The following is a 24,783-nucleotide window of genomic DNA, read 5'->3' as shown; positions in this document are numbered from 1 at the left end:
TGCTTAATCACAAAGGGTAAACCAATGGAATGTTGTAGAGTCAGGAAACACAGGGAGACCATATGAAGGAATAAAGACAGAAACTTCCATTTAAAGAACTGAGTTTATTAACACATTCCCAAGGATGCCTTTTTTTCTTATCACTTGAATTTCTTTGAGGGTCTGTTTCATTCCTTTCTCATTCTTTCTAGACTTCTTAAAATGTCTTTGTGTATGTTATTAAAGCCAACCCCTAACCCATTATTTAAACTCAAACCATAACCTCCAACTAATTCTAACATTAACTCTTAACATTTAACCCTAATTATAAACTCAACACTGACACTAACCCCAAACCTAACCCTAACTCTAATCTTAACCCCAACTATAACTTAAAACCTAACCCTACTCAAAATTTAAACCTAACTCAAATTTTTAGAGGTAATTATAACCCTAACACTACCAAAAAATCAACCCCAGCTTTCCATAATTTCGTATTTGACCTTAAATGAGTTTTTATGGATCAGTCTATATAAAGAAACTGTTCTGCCATTCTCAATGCCCTTACCTTGTTTTGTCTTCCTGATCATATAGCTACCTCCCATATTATTTTTGATTTTTAATTCTCTCACCAGATTAGAAGTTCTAAGGAAGCACATACACTATCTATTTTGCTCCCCAGAGTCTAGCCATAATGCCTGTCAAGGAGTAAACATCCAGAACATGTGTCCAATGAATGCTGGATAAATTGCAGAGTCCAAGTACACACACAAAAATAATAGACTTGGGAATAAAATAGGTACATTATAGGTGATTTTGTATGTGTATAAGAAAGAGACAGCATATAAGAGGTTCCAAAATACAGAATGCCTAAAAGGAGGTATTGTTAACTAGGGAACAATAGCCTGGCTGCCTATCCTTCTTTTCTTTTTAAATTCAAAAGGATCATCACCACAAACCATAATTAGTCTCTTCTCCGTAAATTAAGATTTTACATTTACTCCTCTTCTTGGAAGAATGGAACAGTAATGAAGTTGTCAGCCAAACCAAACCTTACTCTAAATATTTTTCACTGTCTATAATTTACCGATTACTTATCATCTATCAAATATGAAACCAAATGTTTTACACATGTGATGTCTATCTAGGAGGTAGGTAGCCATGTACTATGAAAAAAACAGAGGCATTTATTGTAGAAGACTCAAGATACAGAAAACATGTGTACGCAGGACAATGACAGTTCAGTCCTCTTCAAAGTAGGCACCTTGGGACTTCACACAATTCTCACAATTGCCATTATTGTTACCCCGTCATATTTTTCTGAATCTCATCAGATGTCAGAAATTGCTTCCCTTTCAAAGGTGATTTTAGTTTTGGGAAAATCCAGAAGTCACAGGACAGCAAATCTGGGCTGTAGGGAGGCTGAATCACTTGAGCGATTCGCTGTTTTGCCAAAAAGCTCTTCATGAGACATGATGCATGAGTGGGTATGTTGTTGTGATGAAGCTGCCAATCACCAGTTTCCCATAGCTGCAGCTTTCTGAATCATTCAAATAGCTTTTGGGGAGGAATATTCAAGCTTAATGGAAAATTGGGTGCACATTTGTTACTATATTCACTCAGTCATTTTGAATGTGACAGCCACACATTACATTTGCTCATTTAATGGCGCCTACTGCCCCCACTTACTAGTACAGTGAAGTCATCATTGTTCACACATGTACATTCCAGTCCACTCTCCTTGGCTGCTGGGTTATCTAGATATTGCACAAGTCATTCCCATTATATTAACAATAGTGGGACTTCCCTGGACAGACCTCCTATTACTTTAATGTGCACATCAACTTTACGTAATTGATGCTGTTATTACCAGCCACATTTTATAGATGAAAAAAACAGACTCAGAGGGATTTGGTACACAGGCAACTATAATTCTGCTTAAAAATTGTAGAGATTTTTCATGTAGCATTCTGATTCTAAAACTCATGCTCTTACCTAGGACTCTGTGCTATTTCATTATTATTCCCAGGAAATTTAGACTGTTGGCCAAGTCCCAATTGATCTCACATTGATTTTTACCAATTTTATGGACCTTAATTTTATATCACATTCTCCATCCCACATGTAACTACCACATAACCATTCTATTCCCTCTAAATGCATTTTATTTTTTAAATTAAATTTATTGGGGTGTCATTGGTTAGCAGGATCATATAGGCTGTGTGCCCACTGCGTAAAGTCAAAACATGTGTGAGGCCTCCTCCACCCTCATCCGCACCTGCTTCCCTTTAACAATCACCATATTGCTTTCTATGTCCACGAGTTTCTGTTTTATATCAGACATATGAGTAAAATTTTATGATTCTTAGCTTTTTTTGACTGAATTATTTCACTTACAATAACATTCTCAAGGTCCAACCATGTTGTTGTAAGTGGCAGTATTTCATCTTTTCTTATGGATGAGTAGTATTCCACTGTATATATGTACCACGTCTTCTGTATCCAATTCTCTATTAAATTATGTTTTTGTTGTTTCCACGTCTTGGCCCCCATTAATAATGCTGCAGTGAATGTAGGGATGCATATATCTTTGCATATACATGATTTCAAGTTTTTTGGGTAGATACCAAGGAAAGACTTTGCTGGGTTATATATTAACTACATTCTTCTTTTTTTTTAAATAAACCACCAGACTGTTTTCTATAGTGTCTCTACTGGTCTACATTCTTACTAGCAGTGAATGAAGGTTCCCTTTTCTCCACAATCTCTCTAACACTTCTTATTACCTGTCTTAATGATAATAGCCATTCTAATTGGTGTGAGGTGGTATCTCATTGAAGTTTCAATTTGCATCTCCTTAATAACTAGTGAAGTTGAACATCTTCTCAGGCATCTGTTGGCCGTTTGTGTGTCTTCTTGGGAGAGGTATCCTCAACCCATTCTATAATTAGATTATTTGTTTATTTGATGTTCTAAATACACTTTTGCTTAAGAACTTGATGTTTAACTCATCTACAATGCTACACACTGATCCCATGACATTTTTCAAAATAAATACAAAAACTTTGTTGATATTTATATCTACTTCCTAATAGATATTATCCTATTGTAAATTGAACAGAGTAAAATTTCTAAATTTTACTATAAAATAATTTAATTTCTCTCACTTTTGCTTTGTTATTTTCCAAGTTTTTCTGCTTTACCCTGAGTTTGTGAAATGTAATTCTTACAAACAGTGCACTATAATATATTTAAATGTACATAATTGAATATTTTGTACGTTTATGAGTGGTACAATGATAATATAATCTTTTTAGATTATTTCTTTCTTTACTGTTTTTTTTATTTTATTGCTTATTTTGTAACTTATCAAGCCCTAAAATGGTTTCTTTATTCATTTTGTCTTTTTTTGATAGCACTTCAGATATTAAAACATCAGGATTTGGCATTAGAGCTGTGTTTAAATTTTTACTGCTACCAATTTTTAGCTTAATGAGTCATTTAATCTCTGCAAATGACAATAGTACTGCATTCTTCAGGGTTGGTGTATAGAATAAAGAAGATAACTAATTTGCCCTTGCCTTCTGCTATTCAAAGCCCTCCAGAATGGCATCATGAAATTCTATGTGACAATAGCCTCCACCCCAGTTAAATCTGTGCATTTTTCAAATGCCACTTTCCTATTGCATTGACTGCTATTTCCTGCCTTGGGTGTCCGACATTTAAATAATAGTATTGCAAAATAGTTGCAACATAGTCCATTGAAGTCTATATATATTCAGTAGCTATATATTTAAGTAGCTTTTCAATATTCATTACCTTAAGTTTATAAAAGTATGAGTCAACAGGTAAAATGTGACTCTTGAGGATACAATACAGCTAATTACTACTAGACTGAGAAACTGGGCCAGGGAGCCTGACTGATTCAATTTATGATTCTTCTTTCATGACCTGTGTCATCTTGAGTAAGTCACTGAATATCTGAATGACTTAATTTCTTCATACATAAAAATGGAATAAAATGATCTAACTCAGAGTTTATTGATAATATTAAGTGAATAAATCCACATAAAGGGTTCAGTTAGTGTTAGCTATTATTATTATTATTATTATTATTATTATTATTATTATTATTATTATTTTGCTCTAGTATATTTTTCCACTACTTTTTGGCTGATATGCCTGGATTTGGGTACTGATGGTGTCTTCCGATCACTTTCTTGGTTGCATTATTGTGTTCATAGTTTGGGTGGGTTCATGTGCGGTGATGTCAGTATAGCACAGATATGTGGTGCAGTGATGAATATAGAAAACTCAGGAGTCAGACCACCTTGATTTGCAGCACTACCTACTAACTGAGTGCTCACAGATTAGTTGCCTCTCTACACCTTGTTTTCTTCATTGGTAAAATGGGAATATTGAGAATACCTGTGTCATAGGGTAATCAATCAAATGGGATAATACATACAAAGTATTCAGCACAGCGTTTAAAAACAGTAAATGTTAGTCATTGGTGTTGTTGCTATTGGTGGTGGTGGTATAATGATAATTTTAAAAACTCTATTGTGAAATAGTGATCACAGTTATAAACTCATGTAAAGACCTATATGACATGCCTCCTGTAGAAAAAGTATTATGCTGTCTAGAATGAAATTTCTGAGACAGACCCTGGGAAGTTCCAGGAGTAAATAAATGATATGAAGTTGTAGTTGGCAATTTTTTTGCAAAAGACCAGGTTTTCATTTCAAAATAAATATTTTCAATTTTGTGGGCCGCACAGTCCCTGTCACAAACTCTCAACTCTGCTATTATAGGGCAGAAACAACTATATACAATAAAATTAACACATGTATTTGTGTTATAATGAAACTTTATTTACAAAACTGGTATCAAGATGATGCTCATTGGAGTTTGCTGACCCCGATCTTAAAGATTGGGAAATAACCCTATATAGAAATATAATAGTGGCATAGCTGTGCAGTGTAAATTTAAATTTATAAATTAAATCAGTTGTGTAATTTTTTTTCTCCAACAGCATTCATATACACTGGTGGAAAAGAAAAGAAGACAAATAGAGGGGTTCATGCACAACTGGCGGTTCGTCAGGAGTATAAACTGAAGGTTAAGATAATGAGGTGAGTGGATGTAAAAAGAGGCAGTCACAATGTTAAGTGATAGAAGCACCACCAGAAAAGAAGAAAGCTTGCTGGGGTTAGTAGCTGGTGCCAAGGGTGGGTGGATGGTCATGGAAAGGAGCTTGGTGTGGCAAAAACTGGCATTGAGGTGCTTGGACACATTATTTGGAGAGATAGCAGTGGTCCCTTTTCACCCATGGTTTCACTTTCCACAATGTCAGTCACTAGTGTTCTGAAATTTAAGTTTTAAATTGCATGACGTTCTGAGTACATAACAAAATGTCATACATTCTGTCTTTGCCCTGCTCAGAACCTGTATCATCCATTTGCCCAGCACTTCCACGCCCTATACACTGTACCTGTTAGTCATGTAGTAGCCCTCTTTTTATTTATTTTTAATTACATTTGATAGTAAATTAAGATATTTTTTAAATTTTATAATCACCCAAGGTCATATTTTTCATTGCTTTTAGAGAGACTGTAAGGGAGAGAGGAAGGGAGAGAGAGAAACATCAATGTGACAGAGAATCATTGATCAACTGCATCCCTTAGGTGCCTGGACTGGGGATGGTACCTAAAAATTGTCAGTTATGGTACTATAATAGGGTGCAGCCAGCCCCCCACCAAACAGAGATTTGTAATGGGGTCCAGAGCTCAGGGTGTCCAGGAAATATTAAAAATATAGGGTGTCCTCACCCCCACATGTCTGAACTACAGGATGGAATACATGGAACACAGACATTGAGAATTGTTCTGCATAGCAACATTTTTGCAAATAGCCTCAGGCATGGTTATTTAACATATCTATAACTTTTAAGTGGTTTCATGGATCTGTTATCCTTGAAGTAACTGGGAGGCAACTCCCTTTGGTTACAGCACCTATGTGAGAGCTTGGAGAAGACTGGCTCCACATTGTGGCATTACACCTGCCAGTACTTACTGGGGCAGCCCAGAAAAGCTGGGAAAATACAGGAATGCTGGCAGGTGTTGCTGACTGTGGGAGGAGTCAGAAATGGACTGAAGAAGAAAATTGGTGCTGGGATTTAAACCCAGGTGCAGCAACCAGATGAAGGTTGGGACCATGCAGCTTTGAGTGCTCCCTTTGCCACATGGCTTAGGGAGCAGGAGAGACATTGCAGGAAGTAAAGGAGTGAAAGGACTCTTTCTGGGGGGCCAGGAGAAGGTGTCATTCAGATTTGGATTGCGAACTGGAGATCCCAGCAACACAGCTAATGGTGCTGTGAACCTTGGGAGGACTGCCAGCTGAATACAGATTACTGGGAAGAACTGGGGGCTACCAGAGCCACAAACTTCTATTTTTTTCCTGAGATACAGTATCCCAGACTGGGCAAAAGAGGGAAGGAAGGACTGTGTGTGTTCGTGGGTGTTTTAAGGGATTTTGGGGTATTAACAAAGACATTAAGTCATTACTGAAGTCTGTATAACTTTTTGAATAAATACTTCCTTTCCTTTTCACCAGTCTCTGGTATTCCTGGAGGCAGGCAAGGTTAACCTAATACAGGGGAATGCCCTGAAGGAAGGGGGGTCCTTCAGAAATAGTATTTTGATCACCCCTCATGGGTCTGTTCATAACAGTACGATGCTCCAACCACCTGAGCCACAGTTACTAGGGCTCATTTTTAAAAATATTTCAGGTGTAAAGCATAATTGTTAGACAATAATAGAATTTACAAAGTGATCTCCCTAATGATTCTAGTACCCTCCTGGCACCATACATAGTTAATACAATATTATTGACTATATTCCCTATGCTGTATTTTATAACCCCATAACTATTTTATAACATTTTAATTCTTGCATCTTTTTCACATATTCCCATAATCCCTTCCCTTTGGCACCCTTCAGTTTGTTCCCTATACCTATGAGTCTGTTCCTGTTTTGTTGGTTAATTTATTTTGTTCTTTCAGTTTCACATATAACTGAATCATATGGTATTTGTCTTTTTCTATGTAGCATTCCTGTTGGTATTCAAATCAATTGTTGTGGTATCAAAGGGCTTGTATTCAATTAACCTTATTTTATTTAATAATGGCTACAAAGCCAGTCGCATAAATTTATTACAGTAATTGCTATAATTATACTATTTTATTATTAGTTATTATCAATCTCTTACTATGCCTAACTTATAAAGTAACCTTTATCACAGGAATTTAAGTACACAGTTCCATACTACCTGTAGTTTTAGGTATTCACTGGGGGCCTTGGACCATATCTACTGTGGATCAAGAGAAACTATTATAAGGTGCTAGTTGGAGACTGAGATACTTGAAATCAAGATTTTGGAGGAAATGATGGTTGATTCAGATTATGACTATAGCAATAATTGTCTGTGGTGGAGAGTAAAAATATATACAGATAAAATAATTCAAGGAAATGAGGAATCTAGATGTTGTATATTTGATACATGTGAATATTTAAATTTCTGAGCCTGGAGTTGTGGTAGAGAAGAAGTTAAGCTAGAAACGGACTTTCAGAGGAAAGAGCTGAGGTGTGGTGTTGGTGGATAACAACAGTCAGGCTGAGAAAAGGAATGCATTGTGTTGTTGAATAGCATGATCTTCAAATAAACAATGACTGTTTAGGAAGAAGAGGTTTTCATGATTTATGAGTGCACATGGGGAGAAAGGAGGGAAGCTACCTCAAGGGTTTGTGGCAACTTACACAATAGCAATAACAAGTAAATATAAAGAAGGGAATTTGTACAAGTATATCAAGCCTCAAAGCTCATTCTGAAGAATTACAACTTTTGCCCTGGCTGGTGTGGCTCCATGGACTGAGTGCCAGCCTGTGAACCAAAGGGTCACTGGATAAATTCCATGTCAAAGCACAGGTCCCCAGTAGGGGGTACACAAGAAGTACCCACACATTGATGTTTCTCTCCCCCTCTTTATCCTTCCCTTCCTCTCTTTCCAAACAATAAATCAATAAAATATATTTTTTAAAATGATAGCTTTTAACATGTTCTTTGTCTCCACTCTATATGCCCTCATTTTAAGTGACAATTTCCTTTTAAAGGTACACTACACAATTACATTCTGAGGGAGCTTCATAAACATGTCAACTAAAGATTTTAATAGGTAGCAACACAGAATTAACTATCATAGAAATAAATAATTCATTAAAGAAAATGTAACACAGTTAAACTTCCAATTTCAGAAGCCAGAGTTTTGTTATAATAAAATGATCTTATTTAATTAGAGAATATGGCTATTTTTAAATTGAGAGTATCATATCACCAGGGCTTTAATACTTTTTCTGCTACAATCTCACTCTTGTTCATTAAAACCATGATTTTTTTTGATACTAAAATTATAGACAGATAGGTAGATAATTTTAAGACCATGCTAACCATACTTACAAGTTTTTCTGGAGTGTTGTAATGGTAAAACCAAAACACAAGTCAATGACTTAGAAGAATAACTAAAAAAATTCAACCAATATGGTAATTTAGACTATAACTCACAAAATCTTGGGAGAAAGTTATAAATACATACCTTCATCCACATAACAGCACCCTGTTAAAAATTGCTAACATTGAATATTAATAGATATCACTTGAAATCTGTCAAGTTACATTATTTTGAACAAAAAATATCTTAATCTTTTAAACTCTGTAATTTTATTAATAATTTGTTTGATTATCCAGTGAAACAATAAGTACATTAATCTATAATAAATCTTATAATATAGTAACTACATAATACAAAAACTGAATACACCAAACTGCAATAAAGTTTAAATTCCCCGTTGAAATTACATTTAGAAGTATGTCAGAATATATAAATATATACACTTAAAAGTATATATAAACATGAGACATGGCATATTTATATTCAGTTATGTGCTTTTGTATCACTAGATAGTCATACATGTCATTCTTTCTACCTGAAATCTTAACTTGAAATATTCAAAAGCACCAAGTTTTACCTCAATTTTTATGTCTTCTCTGAATGTTTTAAAGCATGTTTTATTGATTATGCTATTACAGTTTTCCCAATATTCCTCCTTTGCTCTACTGCCTGCAGTACCTCCCTTCCCTCCAGTAATACCCCCTAGTTCCTGTCCATGAGTCATGCATATATAAGTTTTAGGCTTCTCCATTTCCCATACTATTCTTAACTTCTCCCTGTCAATTTTGGTCCTACCAATTATGCTTCTTAATCCCTGTACCTTTTCCCCCATACTCCCCTTTCCCCCTCCCTGCTGATAACTCTCTAAATGATCTCCATACCTATGATTCTGTTTCTGTTCTAGTTGTTTGCTTAGTTTGAATTTGTTTTTGTTTTTTAGATTAAGGTGTTGGTAGTTGTGAGTTTGTTGTCATTTCAATGTTCATAATTTTGATCTTCTCCTTTTTCTTAAGTAAGTTCTTTTAACATTTCATATAATAAGGACTTGGTGATGATAAATTCCTTTAGCTTTTCCTCATCTGGGAAGCACTTTATCTGCCTTTCCACTCTAAATGATAGCTTTCTGTATAGAGTAATCTTGGTTGTAGGTCCTTGCTTTTCATCACTTTGAATACTACTTGCCAGTCCTTTCTTGCCTGCACAATTTCTTTTGAGAAATCAGCTGATAGTTTTATGGGAACTCCTTTGTAGGTAACTCTGCTTTTCTACCACTGCTTTTAAGATTCTTTCTTTATCTTGAACATTTAGCTTTTTTTTTTAATATTATTTTATTTACTTTTCAAGTACATTTTTTTAAATCAATTATTATGGGTCTTGGTGTGTTCCCCTTTGTCTCCAACTTGTTGGGGTCTCTGTGGTTCCTGGACCTGTATGTCTATTTTCTGCACTAAATTAAGGAAGTTTTCTTTCATTAACTTTTTCAAATAAGTTTTAAATTTCTTGCTCTTCTTCTTCTTCTGGCATCCCTGTGATTAAAATGTTGGCACTTTTGGAGATGTCCCAGAGTATTCTTACCCTCTTTTCATTAAAAAAAAAAATCTAATTTCTTCATTCTGTTCTGGTTGATTGTTTATTTCTTTCTTTGGTTCCAAATCATTGATTTGAATGCTGGCTTCCCTCCCTTCATTGTTGGTTTCCAGTGAAACTGTGAATTCCACTGTGGATTTTTCTTTATTTCACTTAGTGTAGCCCTCATTTCTTCCCCTAAGCTTTGCAGTACTCAATGAGTTCTCTGAGAATCCTTATTGCCATTGTTTTGAACTCTGCATTTGATAGGTTGATTATCTCCGTTTCACTTAGTTATTTCTGGAGTTTTGTTCTGTTCTTTCATTTGTCCCATATTTCTTTGTCTCCTTGATTTTGCATCCTCCCTGTGTTTATTTTTGTGTATAAAGTAGAACTTCTTTGACTCCCTGTCTTAGCATACCTGTTAAGTTGTATGGGGTGGAGCACTAGGTATTTACCAGGGCAGGGCAACCCACTTCACCACTTTGTGGCTCTGTATTAAGGAGAAGAGTCAGAGAGGAGACAATGCCACTGCCTACATGCTATAGGCTTGCCAGGTACTTACCCTATTTCCAGTCACTTCAGCCTCTTCTGGTATGTGACTGGTTCTCCTCTGGCTGCTGCCCTGGTGATGGTTCCCAGAGAGGGTTTTTTGTGTATGTCCTATGAATGGACTCTCCAGGGAGAATGGCAGTTTCTTCTGCCACTCCAACCCCTACTGGTTTTTATGGCCCAAATTTATGAGGTGTTATTTTCCCAGTTCTGGAAACCTGGGCTGTGGGGTCTTGTCTGGGGCTGAGATTGCTTGCTCCCAAGGTATCCCTTCAAATTTTTATCTACCACATGTGCAAGGTTGTCATACTTCCAAACTGTTAGATTTTCTGGCTGTTCTGTGTGTTTTTTGTTTTGAGGTTAGTTGTGATTCTTCTTGTGGTTGTATAAGGAGGTGAAACACATCAACCTATGCCACCATCTTGACCAGAAGACTCTGAAGTATTTTTCATTTCAACAGATAGATCCTGTGTCTGTGATTTTATAATGTCCATCATTCTTTCCAATTGTATTATATATTGGTGGTGCATAATGACCCCTGGGAAAGAGGCATGTTTTTAAAATGGTCAGTCTGTTCTTATTTACCTAACAGAATGAATTACTCATTGTCACTAGAAAGAAAAGGAAGGAAGGAAGGAAGGAAGGAAGGAAGGAAGGAAGGAAGGAAGGAAGGAAGGAAGGAAGGAAGGAAGGAAGGAAGGAAGGAAGGAAAGGGGGTAGAAGGAGGGAGGGAGAGGAGAGTGAGAAGGAAAGAGGATAAAAATAATATTTTTGATCTCAGAGTAAAACATCTAATCTCTGTTTTTCCTACCCTTAAAGAGAATTAAAAGGTTTGTTTACATATGTGTTTTTATGCCTCATTAATTTTTAATATTTTATTCTCCTCTGAGTATATATTTTTCCAATGATTTTTAGAGAGAGAAGAAGGGAGAGGGGAAAGGGAGAGAAACATCCAGCAGTTGCTTCTCCTACACTCCACTGGAGAAAAAACCTTCAACCTAGGCCTACGCCCTGATCCGGAATCTATCCCTTCACTTTTCTGTTTACCAGAGGATGCTCCAACCCATTGAGTCACACAGACCAAAGAAGATATATTTTTAAATATTTGATTCTGGGTTTTCTTTTTGCTTTTTCATAGTGAGTTATTTTTACACCATGTGATACATTTCCCATACCTTATGATTCATTATGATAGAGGCAGGGGTATTGGATAAAAGTGGGTGTGGCATGCCCTCCGTCACCTCAGCCAGACACTTCCACCTGTATTCAGTTTCTTGTTACTGCACACCTCAGAGGGGCCTCTCCTTTTCCTGCAGATGTTCAATAATAGCAGCTAGATTAGCCTCATGATTTTCCTTAATCTAGTCCATTTTCAAGATCAGCTTTTCCTTTAGCATTTTGTTGATGTTGTTTCTCTCCCACAGCTTCTGTAGGACTTCTTGTTCATGCCCCCTCATCTTCTTTTCTGCCAACTATTTCAGCACCTGGGCCTCCTGAGACTTTCCTCTTTCCTTAGCAGTCTCCAGTTTTTTTAATATATATTTTATTGATTATGCCGTTACAGTTGTTCTATTTCTCCCCTTCATTCCCCTCCACCCTGCACACCCCTCCTCCACCATTCACCCCCTTTAGTTTATGACCACGTGTCTCGAGTTCTTTAGATTCTATATTTCCCATACTATTCTTGCCCTCCCCCCTATCTATTTTCTACCTACCATCTATGCTACTTATTTTCTGTACCTTCTCCCCCTCTCCTCCTCCCACTCCCCTGTTGCTAACCCTCCATGTGATCTTCATTTCTATGGTTCCACTCCTGATCTAGCTGTCCTCTTAGTTTGCTTTTGTTTTAGGTGTGGTTCTTAATAACTGTGAGTTTGCTGTCCTTTCACTGTTCATCTTTTTTATCTTCTTTTTTTAGATAAGTCCCTTTAACATTTTATGTAATAAGGGCTTGGTGATAATGAACTCCTTGAATTTGGTCTTATCTGAGAAGCACTTTATCTGCCCTTCCATTCTAAATGAAAACTTTTCTGGATAGATCAATCTTGGTTGTAGGTCTTTAGATTTCATGACTTGGAATATTTCTTTCCAGCCCCTTCTTGCCTGTAAGGTCTCTTTTGAGAAATCCGCTGACAGTCCAATGGGAATTCCTTTGTAGGTGACTGTCCCCTTATCTCTTGCTGCTTCTTGAATGTTTCAAGATGTCCTGAAGGTTCCTAAGCCTCTCTTCATTTTTTTGAATTCTTGTTTCTTCATTCTTTTCTGTTTGGTCACTTTTTTCCTCCTTCTGGTCCACTCCCTTGATTTGAGTCCCAGTTTCCTTTCCATCACTATTGGTTTCCTGTGCAATTCCCTTCATTTCAATTAGTTTAGCCTTCATATGTTCCTCTAATTTTTTATTAAAATCAACCAGTTCTTTGAGCATCCTGACCACCAGTGTTTTGAACTGTGCATCTGAAAGATTTGCTATTTCTTTGTCACTTAGAGTTATGGGCTTTGGGGCTTTGAGTTCTTCTTGAGCCATAATGTTTTGCTCTGTTCATGCCAGTTACATTTGAAGAGCAGAGCCTTAGGTTTCACCAGGTTGGGCCACCCAGGTGGGGCCTGCGTGGTCCTTTGTCTCACTGCTCGTTCCTTTACTGGTTTATCTGTGTGTGAATGTGTAACCGCAGTCAGCCCTCAGTGGGTCCACCACCTTGCACCCTCAGTGGGTCTGCCCACTGCTACTCCACACCTGGGATCCGCCCACTGCTTCTTCATCACCTGGGTTGAGTGCCCGGGTAGGTCCGGTGGATCTTTCCTGCCCAACCCCGCTCTGCTGCTGGCTCTGCCTCTCTTAACAGTTTGGCTGAATGGTTCGTTGTTGTCAGACTTTAGTATAGTTCAATTTTCTGTGGTTTGGCTGCATTTTTGTTGCTAAAACTTTATTGTTTTTAAAGTTGGTTGTGTGAGAAGGCACAATGTTTCCACCTACATCTCCATGTTGGCGGAAGTCTCCAGTTTTTTTTTTTTTTCTAGATTTTCTTCAGAGACAGGTCTTTCTTCTTTGGAAAAGCTAAAGTTTGTGGGGCTTCTGAGATGGGATATGGTAGCTTAAAAATTAGCTCAAAAGCCTGTCCAGAGGCACATTTGTTGGTGTGCTTCACTTCTACATCATGGTAAGTAGATGTCGGTGTTGTGTGGTTCCAGACAAAAGCAGGAGCAAATCAGTGACAGCATGGACCCCTCCTTCATTTTTGCCTTGTAGATTATTGCTGCTTGAGCCATGGAAGAGATGTGCGGATTCCAAGAGGTGAGGAAAGGGAAAGGTCCAGCTATAGAAACAGAGAGAACCAGATGGAAGACCCTTGGGGTATTTTGAAAACATGATACTACCAATGATAGCTCCTGCAACACCAATTTGCAACCACAGTTTCAGAAAGCTGAAAGCTTTATTGTTCTCACTTCCACCATTTGCACATAATTGCTCCATAAAAGTGTTTTTCCTCCTTTATTTCTATTTTCTTCTTTTTTTCCTCTTCTCTTCTAATCTGGCACTAGACGATAATATTTATTTGATAAAATTTCTCCTAGAATCCAGAGAGAAGAGTCCAGTTTCTCTTAACTGGCTTACTTTATATTTAGAGAAAATAGTTTAATATATCCAAAATTATGTATATGAGTTTCACTGATCATTATATAGTTTTTTGGTTAATGAAAAAATGCTACAATATACTTGCTTATAAACTACATAGTAGTGAGAGTTTTACTCATAGTTTGAAATAGAAGAAAAAGAGAAGGAGGAGGAGAAAGAAGAGAAGACAAACTGGAGCTTAATAGTCAAATATTTAACAGAAAGTTGCTATCTACCCTGTTTTGTCCTACCACCCAAATATAGAAAAGAAATTTAATACTGTATGCAATCTTTGCTGTCAACATATCTATAATTCTTCAATTATTTGTTTGCTATTATGGTAATGTAAAATATTTCCTATACCTTCCCATATAAAGTTTGCTTAGTAAATAATTATTAAATAAATACCTTAATTATAATTATTTTGAAACCTAAGATCAGGAAAAAGTGAAACAAAAAGTACGTGTATGAATAAAAACACATGCACAATCCAAGGCAATATGTTCAAAATAACTTATTTGAAGTACCTAGGCTTCCAGTTCATGTTCATATATGTGTGTGTTTTGTGTGGTTTCGATGGTTATAAAGCCATTATGTATGAAGGACCCATGGACAAAGACAACAAGGGGGGAAAATTGGAGGTGGGAGGCAACAGTGGGAGGGGAGGGGAGAGTAATGGGGGAAATGGGTATAACTGTACTTACACAGAAAAAATAAATATAAATAAAACCATTAACCTAAAAATAAAGCTATTATTTTTATATAACCATTTCAATAGAAAATTAAAGGTATACCATGCTCTAGCAGCCACCAGAGTTAAACTACAAAATAATGACCTGTTATATATAATTGTAGATATTGCACAGAATAATTGACATTTTATATGCTCATAATTGACTGGTATTACATTCTGCAATTCTTTTATTTTCCAGCATAAACAGTTGATAAGGTGTAACAAGCAAGTATGCCTTCAGTATCCAAATTGCCACAGTAAAAACTTTTAACTTAACAACCTCAAGGACATCCATCCAACTGATGTGGCTGTAAACATTCAGCAGAATGAAAAAACTTAAATGGCCATTGAATCAATCATGACAAATAATGACAACCCAATACTCTCAATGACTTAAAATAATCAAGATTTACTTTTCAACTATGTCACAAGAGGGATAGCATATTATACATCAGAATAGCAGAATACTACATGAGAGTATAATACCAAAGGTTGTAAAGGATGTGAAGAAAGAGAAATCTCGTATATTACTTTCAGGAGTATAAATAGTTAAAGTCATCTTAGAAAGTAATCTAGCATTTTTACTACAGTTAAATATATTTTGCTATGTGGTTTAGGAATTCTACTTCTAGGTATATATCTCAGAGAAAGTGTCCCAAAGCTTATAAAATGCACGCGAAATTCTGAATAATAGTAAGAGAATTTTGTGTATATATGTATATAAAATATTCTCTGTACAAATTAAATTATTTATAGCACAAAACACCACATACTTAACAACATTACGAATATTAAATTACCTATATGAAACACACAGTATAGTTAAAGTACCTATATGAAACACATAGTATAGTTCTTAGAAAAAATGAGAAATAAGAATGGTGATAATAGATGAGAATGTTTAAATATCAAATGCCCTATGATAAACTAATGATTGAAAAAAAAGAGTGCTACAAAATAAAGAATATATCCGACTGGTGTAGCTCAGTGTACTGAGTGTGGGCCTGTGAACTGAAGGGTCACCAGTTCAATTCCCAGTCAGGACACATGCCTGGGTTGTGGGCCAGGTCCTCAGTTGGGGGCACGTGAGAGGCAAACATACATTGATGTTTCTCTCCCTCCCTTTTCCTTTCTAAAAATAAGTAAATACACATTTTAAAAAATCCCCCCAAAAGATATCAGATCAGGATGGATAGAAAACAAATACAGATGTTAGAATTTTAGAAAATTATGTCAGTGGTTTCAGTAAAGATGCTTCTGCATCCAAGTACACAGTACCCACCTTCATTGTTTCTATTTATCCACTTATTCATCTATATATCTATCCATTTGTGTAGTAATGTCAACTGACATCTTGCTAGATCTTGGACAGTGTCCTAGGTCATGTTGTTTAAGTTATACCTGAGATAGTCATGAAGCTGTTTATTCTAACTTTGCTGTTGGAATTTGGAGACGGCCACTGCATTGAGGTTGAAAACAAGCCAGATGAACTTCCTATTTTTCTTTCTCTAAATATACACCTGATTAGACATACAATAGTAGAATAAATAAAACTAAATATTTAGTCTTATGCTGAAAGAAAATATTTCTATAGGAGACACATTTTATCATACATCTATGAAAAGATCAGATGAGATAGGTATAAATAAAAATAACCTTGGATCAACATTTCCATCTCTCAATTCCTTGAAAAGTACAATAATTTGTATTCAGAAAGATTTGCTTGTTAAAATTTGTTTATAGATTCTAATAACAGACAAATTGTATTAAATACCTAATTGAGCCACTTCTTTGAGTTTAACAGAGGTTTGATTTTGCAATAACAGTGATCAGCTCTTAGTTGGAACCTGAGAACAAAGAAATAAAGATAAATGAATATTGAGAAATGCTTGAAAGGAAAATAATGAATTGCTATTACAGAGTTTTGCCTCCAAAAGTAAAAAAAACCGAATTGCCAACGTTTTTTGTTCACTAAATTGGATAAAATAATAGCATGTTCGGCTGAGATTTTTGAGACTACTTTGAATGTATTTACTTATTTTTTCTTCAAAATATATGCTATTTAGAATTCTATATGTACAGAAGTGTTTTTTGTAGGAGCAAGAGGGAAATATGTGTGGATAGAGAAACTGTACATCTAATGTTGTTTTAGTTGTATTCATTAATTACCACTGATCAAATGTTCTTTTAACCTTTATATATATATATACACACACAAATACATGTCTACATACATATATATGTATATATTAATAATTTATATTGTATCTCAGTGTATGTTTATGTGTGTATATGTTCAAGCAAACCTCAAGAACTAAAGAATAAAGAATAATGAAATCTTATCTGGTAGACATCTGTGTTTTCTGGATGTGCCCATTCTTGAAATAGTTCCATATTTTCTCTTGGGAACCCCCCTTCTACACTGTATGTAGTCTCTATGAGTTGGTTTTTATCTTAGACCCACCTTCCCTTAAATTAAGAAAACATGCAACTGAATACCACATAGGTGAACACTACTCATATGTTGTATAAGAAATTGACACAACCAAATAACAATTTTACTAATTCATTTGTGATGCAGCAGCATCATCTCCACTGTCATGTGTCATTGATGTTAGTGTTGAAAACTTGGGGTTGATATTCAGCAGGTGCAACAATGGTATTTTCAGGGGATCAGATCTGTGACATCCTTCTAGTCATTGTTCATTGTTGTTTAGCTTTGTGCCTCATTCTCAGGTTTACCCATAGTTTTTTAGAGTTACAAATTATTTTCAATGATGGTTATTTTTGTTTAAATTCACCCCAAATTACATTTCAGTTACTTTAAACTAAAAAAAATATCTGCAGATGAATATAGTAAGTCTGAGCAAAGTTTCCTAGTTTTATAAGTCAGTTGTTTACCATTTCTACACATTTCTACTTGGCTATTTTTATTAGTTGTCCTTGGTATGTGTAATAATTCACTGTCATGCACACAGGAAATATTTTATCTCAGTCTTTCAATATTATAACTTGGTTTATTTTCTTAATTTTAATGTAATATTCTGTAAACTATTTGCATACTTCAACTTATATTAAAAATCACCCATTTTAGCCAAATTTTATCTCCTATATGTGCAATTTCCTATATTTCTTATTTTTCCACACTAGTTTATTCTTAAATGCAAAAAGGACATCTCCTTAGAAGAAAGAGCAGACAACATCCATTGTTGGGGCTGACTATATTTTCCTCTCTAGCTCTGAATTGTAAAACTACTTTTCTAGCTGTTTGTACCTAGGCAGTCTCCTGGGAGAATCACTTTTCATATAACTTCCCCACTGGATTATTAAAGACTCATGTTAGTTACATGAATGCTTTCAAAATTATTTTCACGCATTTTTTATTTTCTTACCCTCATAATTTTATGATATAATCAGAGCTAATATATTTACATTGACTTTGAGAAAATCCTGAAAAAATATTAAAGGCAAAACTAAAGTTTATATTGTTTGGAAATAATGCCAGGATTTTAGTTTTCCTAATGCTACTCTGTGTTAAATTTCCTAGAAGGAAAAAAAGTATATGTAATTAATTAAATATTAAAACAAAGTTAAATCTATCACAGGATAGCTAACTTCATTAATTTCTACCACTGTCTTCTACTATTTCTATTTACTTTTTTAAGAAGCTGGGTTCAGGTATCTTGCAACAGGATTTTTTTTTTTAGTGTTTGAAATGTTTTCAACTCACAGAAAAGTGCTAAATACTGTGTAATAAACCTTCCATTTTTATGAGCCATTTTGTACTAGTGGGTGACTTCATGCCTTATCACCCCTTAGCATTTGTTTGTGAAGTTTCTATAAAGACATTATCCCCCATGACCACATTGTGACTGTCATAACCAGGAGATTAATAATAATATGTTACTAATATCTACTTATGGAATCACACTTATTTTTCTTTGGTTGTCCCTATAATAACTTCATAGCAAAATATCCAGTCCAGAATCTACGGTTACATTTAGTTGTAGGATACCTTTAGTTTCCTCTGATTGGAAGAGTTTGTCATATCTTCCTTGACTTTAATAACTATGAAACTTTTGAGGATTATAAGCAATATGGCTTATAAACTGTTGTTTAATTTGAGTTTTTCTAATGTTTTCTAAGAATCATATGACAAGTGTGTCTCTTCAGCAGGAGTATTACAGATGGAGTATCTCTTCTCATCACTCCTGTCTGATGGTGTGTAAATTTGATTTGTCCATTACATAGCCATCTTGATTAAGGTAGTATCTGACAGGATTTGTCATTATAAGGCATTTTGTTTTTATTCTGTAATTCATGTTTATTGGTAGAAAAGTACTTAGACTACATAAATACAGGGTAGGCCAAAAGTAGGTTTACAGTTTTGAGTATGTGAAACCCAGAGTTTAGTTCTTGTATTATTTTTATCAATTACTGCATTATTTTTCTATATGTACAGCTATAAACCTACTTTTGCTCCACCTTATATTGTATTCTTTGTCACCCTTTAAAATAATTTATTTATTCCTTTACATCACTCTGGACTCATGGATTTTTATTTTATGAAAATAATATAAACTTTTATTATTGTTATATATTTTGATGCTTAATTCAGAAAGTGTGATTGGCTTTAAGTAGGCTTATTTGTTATTTTTGTGTCTTCATTATGTTATGAATAAATCTTATATCTCTGACACAGTTGTATCAAGCTCAGCTTTTACTTAAACATTCATTTTTCTAATGAGCCTTAGTTTCTTCTAGCAGAGTGTGGTAATTAGAAAGCAAGACCTTGGTATGAGAATTTCCCGCTGCTAACGGGATGTTGCAGACCAAGAATCTCTTATTGGACAGAGCTAATGTATGATGTATATATGTATGTACAGATGTGTCTGTGCATATATTTATGTGTATATACACAGATCTGTATCTATATATTTGTTCATCTATTTTTTAATTTAATACTATGAGTTTACACTGATATCCACAAGTCCGATTCCATCACTAAAATTTTATTTATTCTGTGATTGTTTTTGAAATTTATTTTTGCAAATTTCTTTTTTTTCATATCTGTAACTGCTGAATCTGGCAGGGAAATATATTCTCATTTATGGTCCCTATTATCACACACACATACATTTCATCCCTTTATATGAACCTGACTTCTCTTTGCTATTTCCTGCCTCCCCCCACTCCACCCATAGACATGCTTCTCAGCACACTTGGATATGGACCTGCTATACTGGGAAATCCCCATACATGAACCCCTGCCTCAGACCACTCAAATGAACACTCTTTCATAGTTGTCCCCGATGTGAGTACCCACTCTTCAGGGTCAGATTTTGACATCTTATATCAGGTTAGCGTCACATCTCACTCTCTGCCACGTGCAAGTCTAAATTAATAGTTGTTGTTCTACATTTTTCAAGAGGAGAAAAATAAAGAAGAGAAAGAAAAGGAAGGAAAAAAGAAACAATCGTATGTCTTAAAATTACAAATGACAATAGTAAAATGAACCATATCTTCGTAATAGCTTACTTGGTTTCCTTTGGTTGTTGTCTCCAGAATCACTGTTTGCTACAGGGTTAAATAAATTGTGTTTTAGAATTCTCATTTTTCAAGTTTGTGATATGAATAGAGCTAATTATAGAGACTGAAATTAAAGATTACTCATAAGTTTTGACCTGAGTAGTGAAATTTTCTGCAGAATATGAATGTAAGAATTATAGCTACTATAATAAAGCAATTGTTAATGTTGCTGAGAAATTAATATGTAAGTATTGAAGTGACACCATACATATTTCAGAAAAAAGGCTGTAAGATTAAGTTAGAGCCTTAACAACAAAATAATATATCCATGCTAAAATAATAAAAAATGTCACTCAGTGATGAAATTAATTAAAGCATGGAAATGACTGTTACATCAGTGGAAAATCCTGTACTGAATATAGTAAACAAGAGTAAACTTTAAACATGGAGCTTTAAGCAAAAGACCAACTAAAAAGTGCTAAATGAAAGAGGCTTATCCATTCAAAACTGAGCAGACATCTGAATTCATTTCAAACCAAATCTTGCATGTGCTGGTGTCATTTTACATTTTAAATTTCCTTTTACATCAGTCATTTTTATTAGGTTCTTCAGTAAGAAGATGCTGAGTAGTAGTTAGTAGTTTAAGCAACTTATTGGGGAATAACTCTAGTGGCAAATAAACAGGGGAGGGTAGATGAATCGAGCAGAATAAACCTTCCCTCTACTCTGACACCTGCAAAAAAATGGGAGGTGGAGAAGGTTGAGGGGGACTTTAGACCAGGATACAGATCTGAAAGTGTATCAGATAACCCACTGGGCAGTTCTGAACCAAAGATGGCCCTTTAGTAAAATCTTGTATTGCTCTAATCTGGCACAGATTTCAGCCATTGGCTAGAACTGGCTGATAAACTGAAGTTTATCCTGAATTTCTGAAATGGAAGCTAATTAGAACTGAAGCTAATTACTCTCATCTCAGTTTATCACATAGTTCTTTTTTGAGAGGAAACCAAGTTGCATTTCTCTGGCTACTACAGGTAGATAATTTTATTTGAACAAAAACATTTTAAATTTATCAGTTTATCAATGTAATATATTTCTCTCATTCATTTGGTACATATCAAATGTCAAGCTTCAAGATACTATGATTAAAATGAAGTATTTATTTTTCTCAAGAAGCTTAAAATCTGATTGTAAGGAAAACAACAGTAAAAAAGGCTACCAGATTATTGCAGATGTTATAATAAGGTTATATGTAGGGAATTCTGTCAGAAAAATGATTGAGTCCTTAACCCAGCTTTCAGGGACCCCTAAGTCTTTCTGGAGTAAATATAAATAAACTGAAGTCTAAAATGAGTAGAAAATATTTAGGCTAAAAAGAGATAGACTGCAAACAAATGTACAAAAGGCAATTTTAGAGTAAACATTACCTTTGAACTTGGTTTATATATTTAAAACTAAAGTCAGACTGTATACATGCACTTTTCATAGCCCTCTCCTCATACCCCAAATCACTCAAAAGTAATTGGAATATATTTTTCAAAAAATAAACTCATAATAGTTCAAAACTGAGAAAATATAGCATCACCAGATCAGAAATTAGAAGCAATTCTCAAAGTTTGAAAGTGAATGGGGTTAGGTTAAGAAAAGTACTTGAAAACCCAAGCCCTGTTTGTGCTAGAGTAAGTAACAATGGCAGAGATGGCAAATATCAAGGTAAGCTAAGACCAGAGTAACAGGTGATGTCTGGGGCAAGAGTCAGGAGAATTAGCTGAGAAGGGGCTGCAATTATGGATCACACCTGTTCCTGAGTCCCAGTATATATAGAGCTTGAACTGAATGGCAGGCAATAATTGCACACTAAAAGAAATAACTTCCTAGGGAGGGCTTTTAGTGGAATATGGGACAAATATAGTGAAGAATAATAATATATGTCAAGTTTAGTCTTTGCTTTTCCTGTCAAGCATTCATACATAAATACACATCTAAAAAACCCTCGCCCAATACAGAGTAACTCTTTCTGGTATAAGTGAGAATACAAGTTCCCACTGTCCAAACTAACATTCAAATACCTTATGAACTACAGCCTGAGAGCTATCCATCAACTGTTCATGAATTTGTTTCATAATTAAGTTTTTTGATATTCTGTAACTTATAAATTACAAAGTTCACTACTAGCCATATTCTTTAGGTTACATTTGTATTTCAGTTAATACAAGTTATTTCATGACCATAAAGCAAATATAAATGTATGTAAATATAATAAATGTACAATGGCTAACATAACCATGGTATTCCAGGGTTATGTGAGTCATTTTCTTCAATCACAGCAACAGGCCTTTGAACAATAAGCAGTGGTAGCAGAAATGTCAGTTTAAGAAATGCTAAATCATGCAGACAAGCTTAAGTATAATTTCTATTCCTGTCACCATATCTAATGACTGGGATTTACTTAAATTAGAACAAAAAGGCAAGAAAGGGAAAATGGTATTTATCAGTGGACCATCTCCTGTACTTGATTATTGAGAACTGTATAGGCAGTAGAGGCTTTTGACATGAATTTGCAAGAATACAAATTATCTCTCACTAAAAGTTTATTCTGAGAAGTCTAACCTTATTTGTTTTTTACCAAACACTTAAAACCAGCCCTTAATTTTTTTTCATCCATTTCCCTGACCATCTTACAATTCCATGAATCATCACCCAAAAACTGGAGTGTTTCTCACACTGGAGTGTATCTTTCTCTTATTGGTATAATGAATCATGAGATTAACCACACTATTTGAAGTTCTGCCTAATGATAGGACTACCATTTTCTATTTTAACTCAAAGTCACCACACAGTTGAGCTGTAAGGCTGAAGTTGGTTATATCCAGTTGTTATGAGAATGTCCTGCATTTAAGTATGTAAAACAGATTTAACATAGAAAAGCCATATGGAAGAGTTAATTTCTAAGTTGAGGGCTATGAAGCTTATTTTAAGCAGTGACTGCAACATTCAGATATCTTTAAAGAGAATTCCAATAAAAATATTAAAGGAAGATTTAAAGAAAGATAATAAAGTAATCAACCAAGTGAAATAATTTCCTATTAATCCAAGTAAGAATTGATAAAATATAAACTAAAAAAGTTGTTACAAAAAGACAAAAGTTGGGTACATGGAACAACATTTTGAAATACAAATTGTATATAATTATGAGTAAGAATATAATTTAAAATAATCTTGTAAATTGATTACAAGTTTTTTATTGTAAAATGATATTTATGGATTTACTTAAACTTATTTTTCAAATATATTAAAAACTTACATATTTTCTTTTGATAATTAACAGTGCTAGTAAGAATGCATTTATAATATCAGTGCACTTACTTTTGAAGGCTGTAGATTTGTTCTTGAATCTTTTCCAATTTTGTAACTGTTTATTGCAATTTGATTGAAGAGCATAAATACCAACATTTGGGTCAATTCCCACCAGACTTTGGGAATACATTCTGTGAATCTGTATTTTAAAGATTAAGGGGAATAAGGAGCATGATAACAAATGAAATTACAGAATTAGCGAATATAAATGCAAAGTACTGATTAACATTTGTGTTAGTTTCTCAAAAGGCTGTGTCTTTAAGTGATAATTATAATATCCTATGAAAACAAAGTTCAGTTATACTCAAGTCTCTGTATCTATCACCTGTCTGTCTAAATCTGTATAAATTACTTAAAGAAAGAGGTTAGAATGAATTTTGTGCATTTTATTGGAAGAACCTAAAAAACAATGAAGTAAAATAAACAAATTGCTAAAGGTAGATCAACCAGCTCTTGCAGAGTATTTACAGGACAAAAAAATACTTAGAAAAATGAATTTCCAGGCTCTATTTATTCTAGTGCTCATGCATTTTCCCCTATATTTACACATTTTGGTCATTTGGGTAACTTTAGGGAGAATCATGAGATATACACCAACACTTTAATTCTCTTTTTCTATCTCTCCCTTTTTGTGTCCTATCTTTACTTCCATGTTTTTAAATTAATTAATATTTGTTTAGAATAAAAAAGAATAAAGAAATAAAGTAACCAAAGAAGCAAATAATCTAAAATGTGACCATGATAACATTAACACATTTAATATCTTGGAGCATCCTTTTACATATATATTTGACATATATTTTAATAATTATTAATATTGGAAAACCATGTAAAAATACATAACTTTTCTGTAAGCACATGTGTCATTTAACAACATATTGCATGCATCTTTTTATTATCATTCATGTATTAAACAAATGCATAAAGTCCCTGCTATGTGTCAGGAAC

The 24,783-nt window shown here is 34.5% G+C and overlaps 1 pseudogene; it reads right to left on the bottom strand.

The window, feature by feature from the left end:
- Positions 1–11,892: 11,892 nt before the first annotated feature.
- LOC119062147 (stathmin-2-like) lies at positions 11,893–13,870 on the bottom strand (annotated as a pseudogene).
- Between the last annotated feature and the right edge of the window lie 10,913 nt (positions 13,871–24,783).

This window comes from Artibeus jamaicensis, unplaced genomic scaffold (genome assembly GCF_021234435.1).
Source record: "Artibeus jamaicensis isolate MK-2021 breed Jamaican fruit bat unplaced genomic scaffold, CSHL_Jam_final scaffold_1964, whole genome shotgun sequence".
In the NCBI taxonomy this organism is placed as follows: Eukaryota; Metazoa; Chordata; class Mammalia; order Chiroptera; family Phyllostomidae; genus Artibeus; species Artibeus jamaicensis.
The sequence above is the reverse complement of the archived record's forward strand: the minus strand, read 5'-3'. Positions and strand labels throughout refer to the sequence as shown.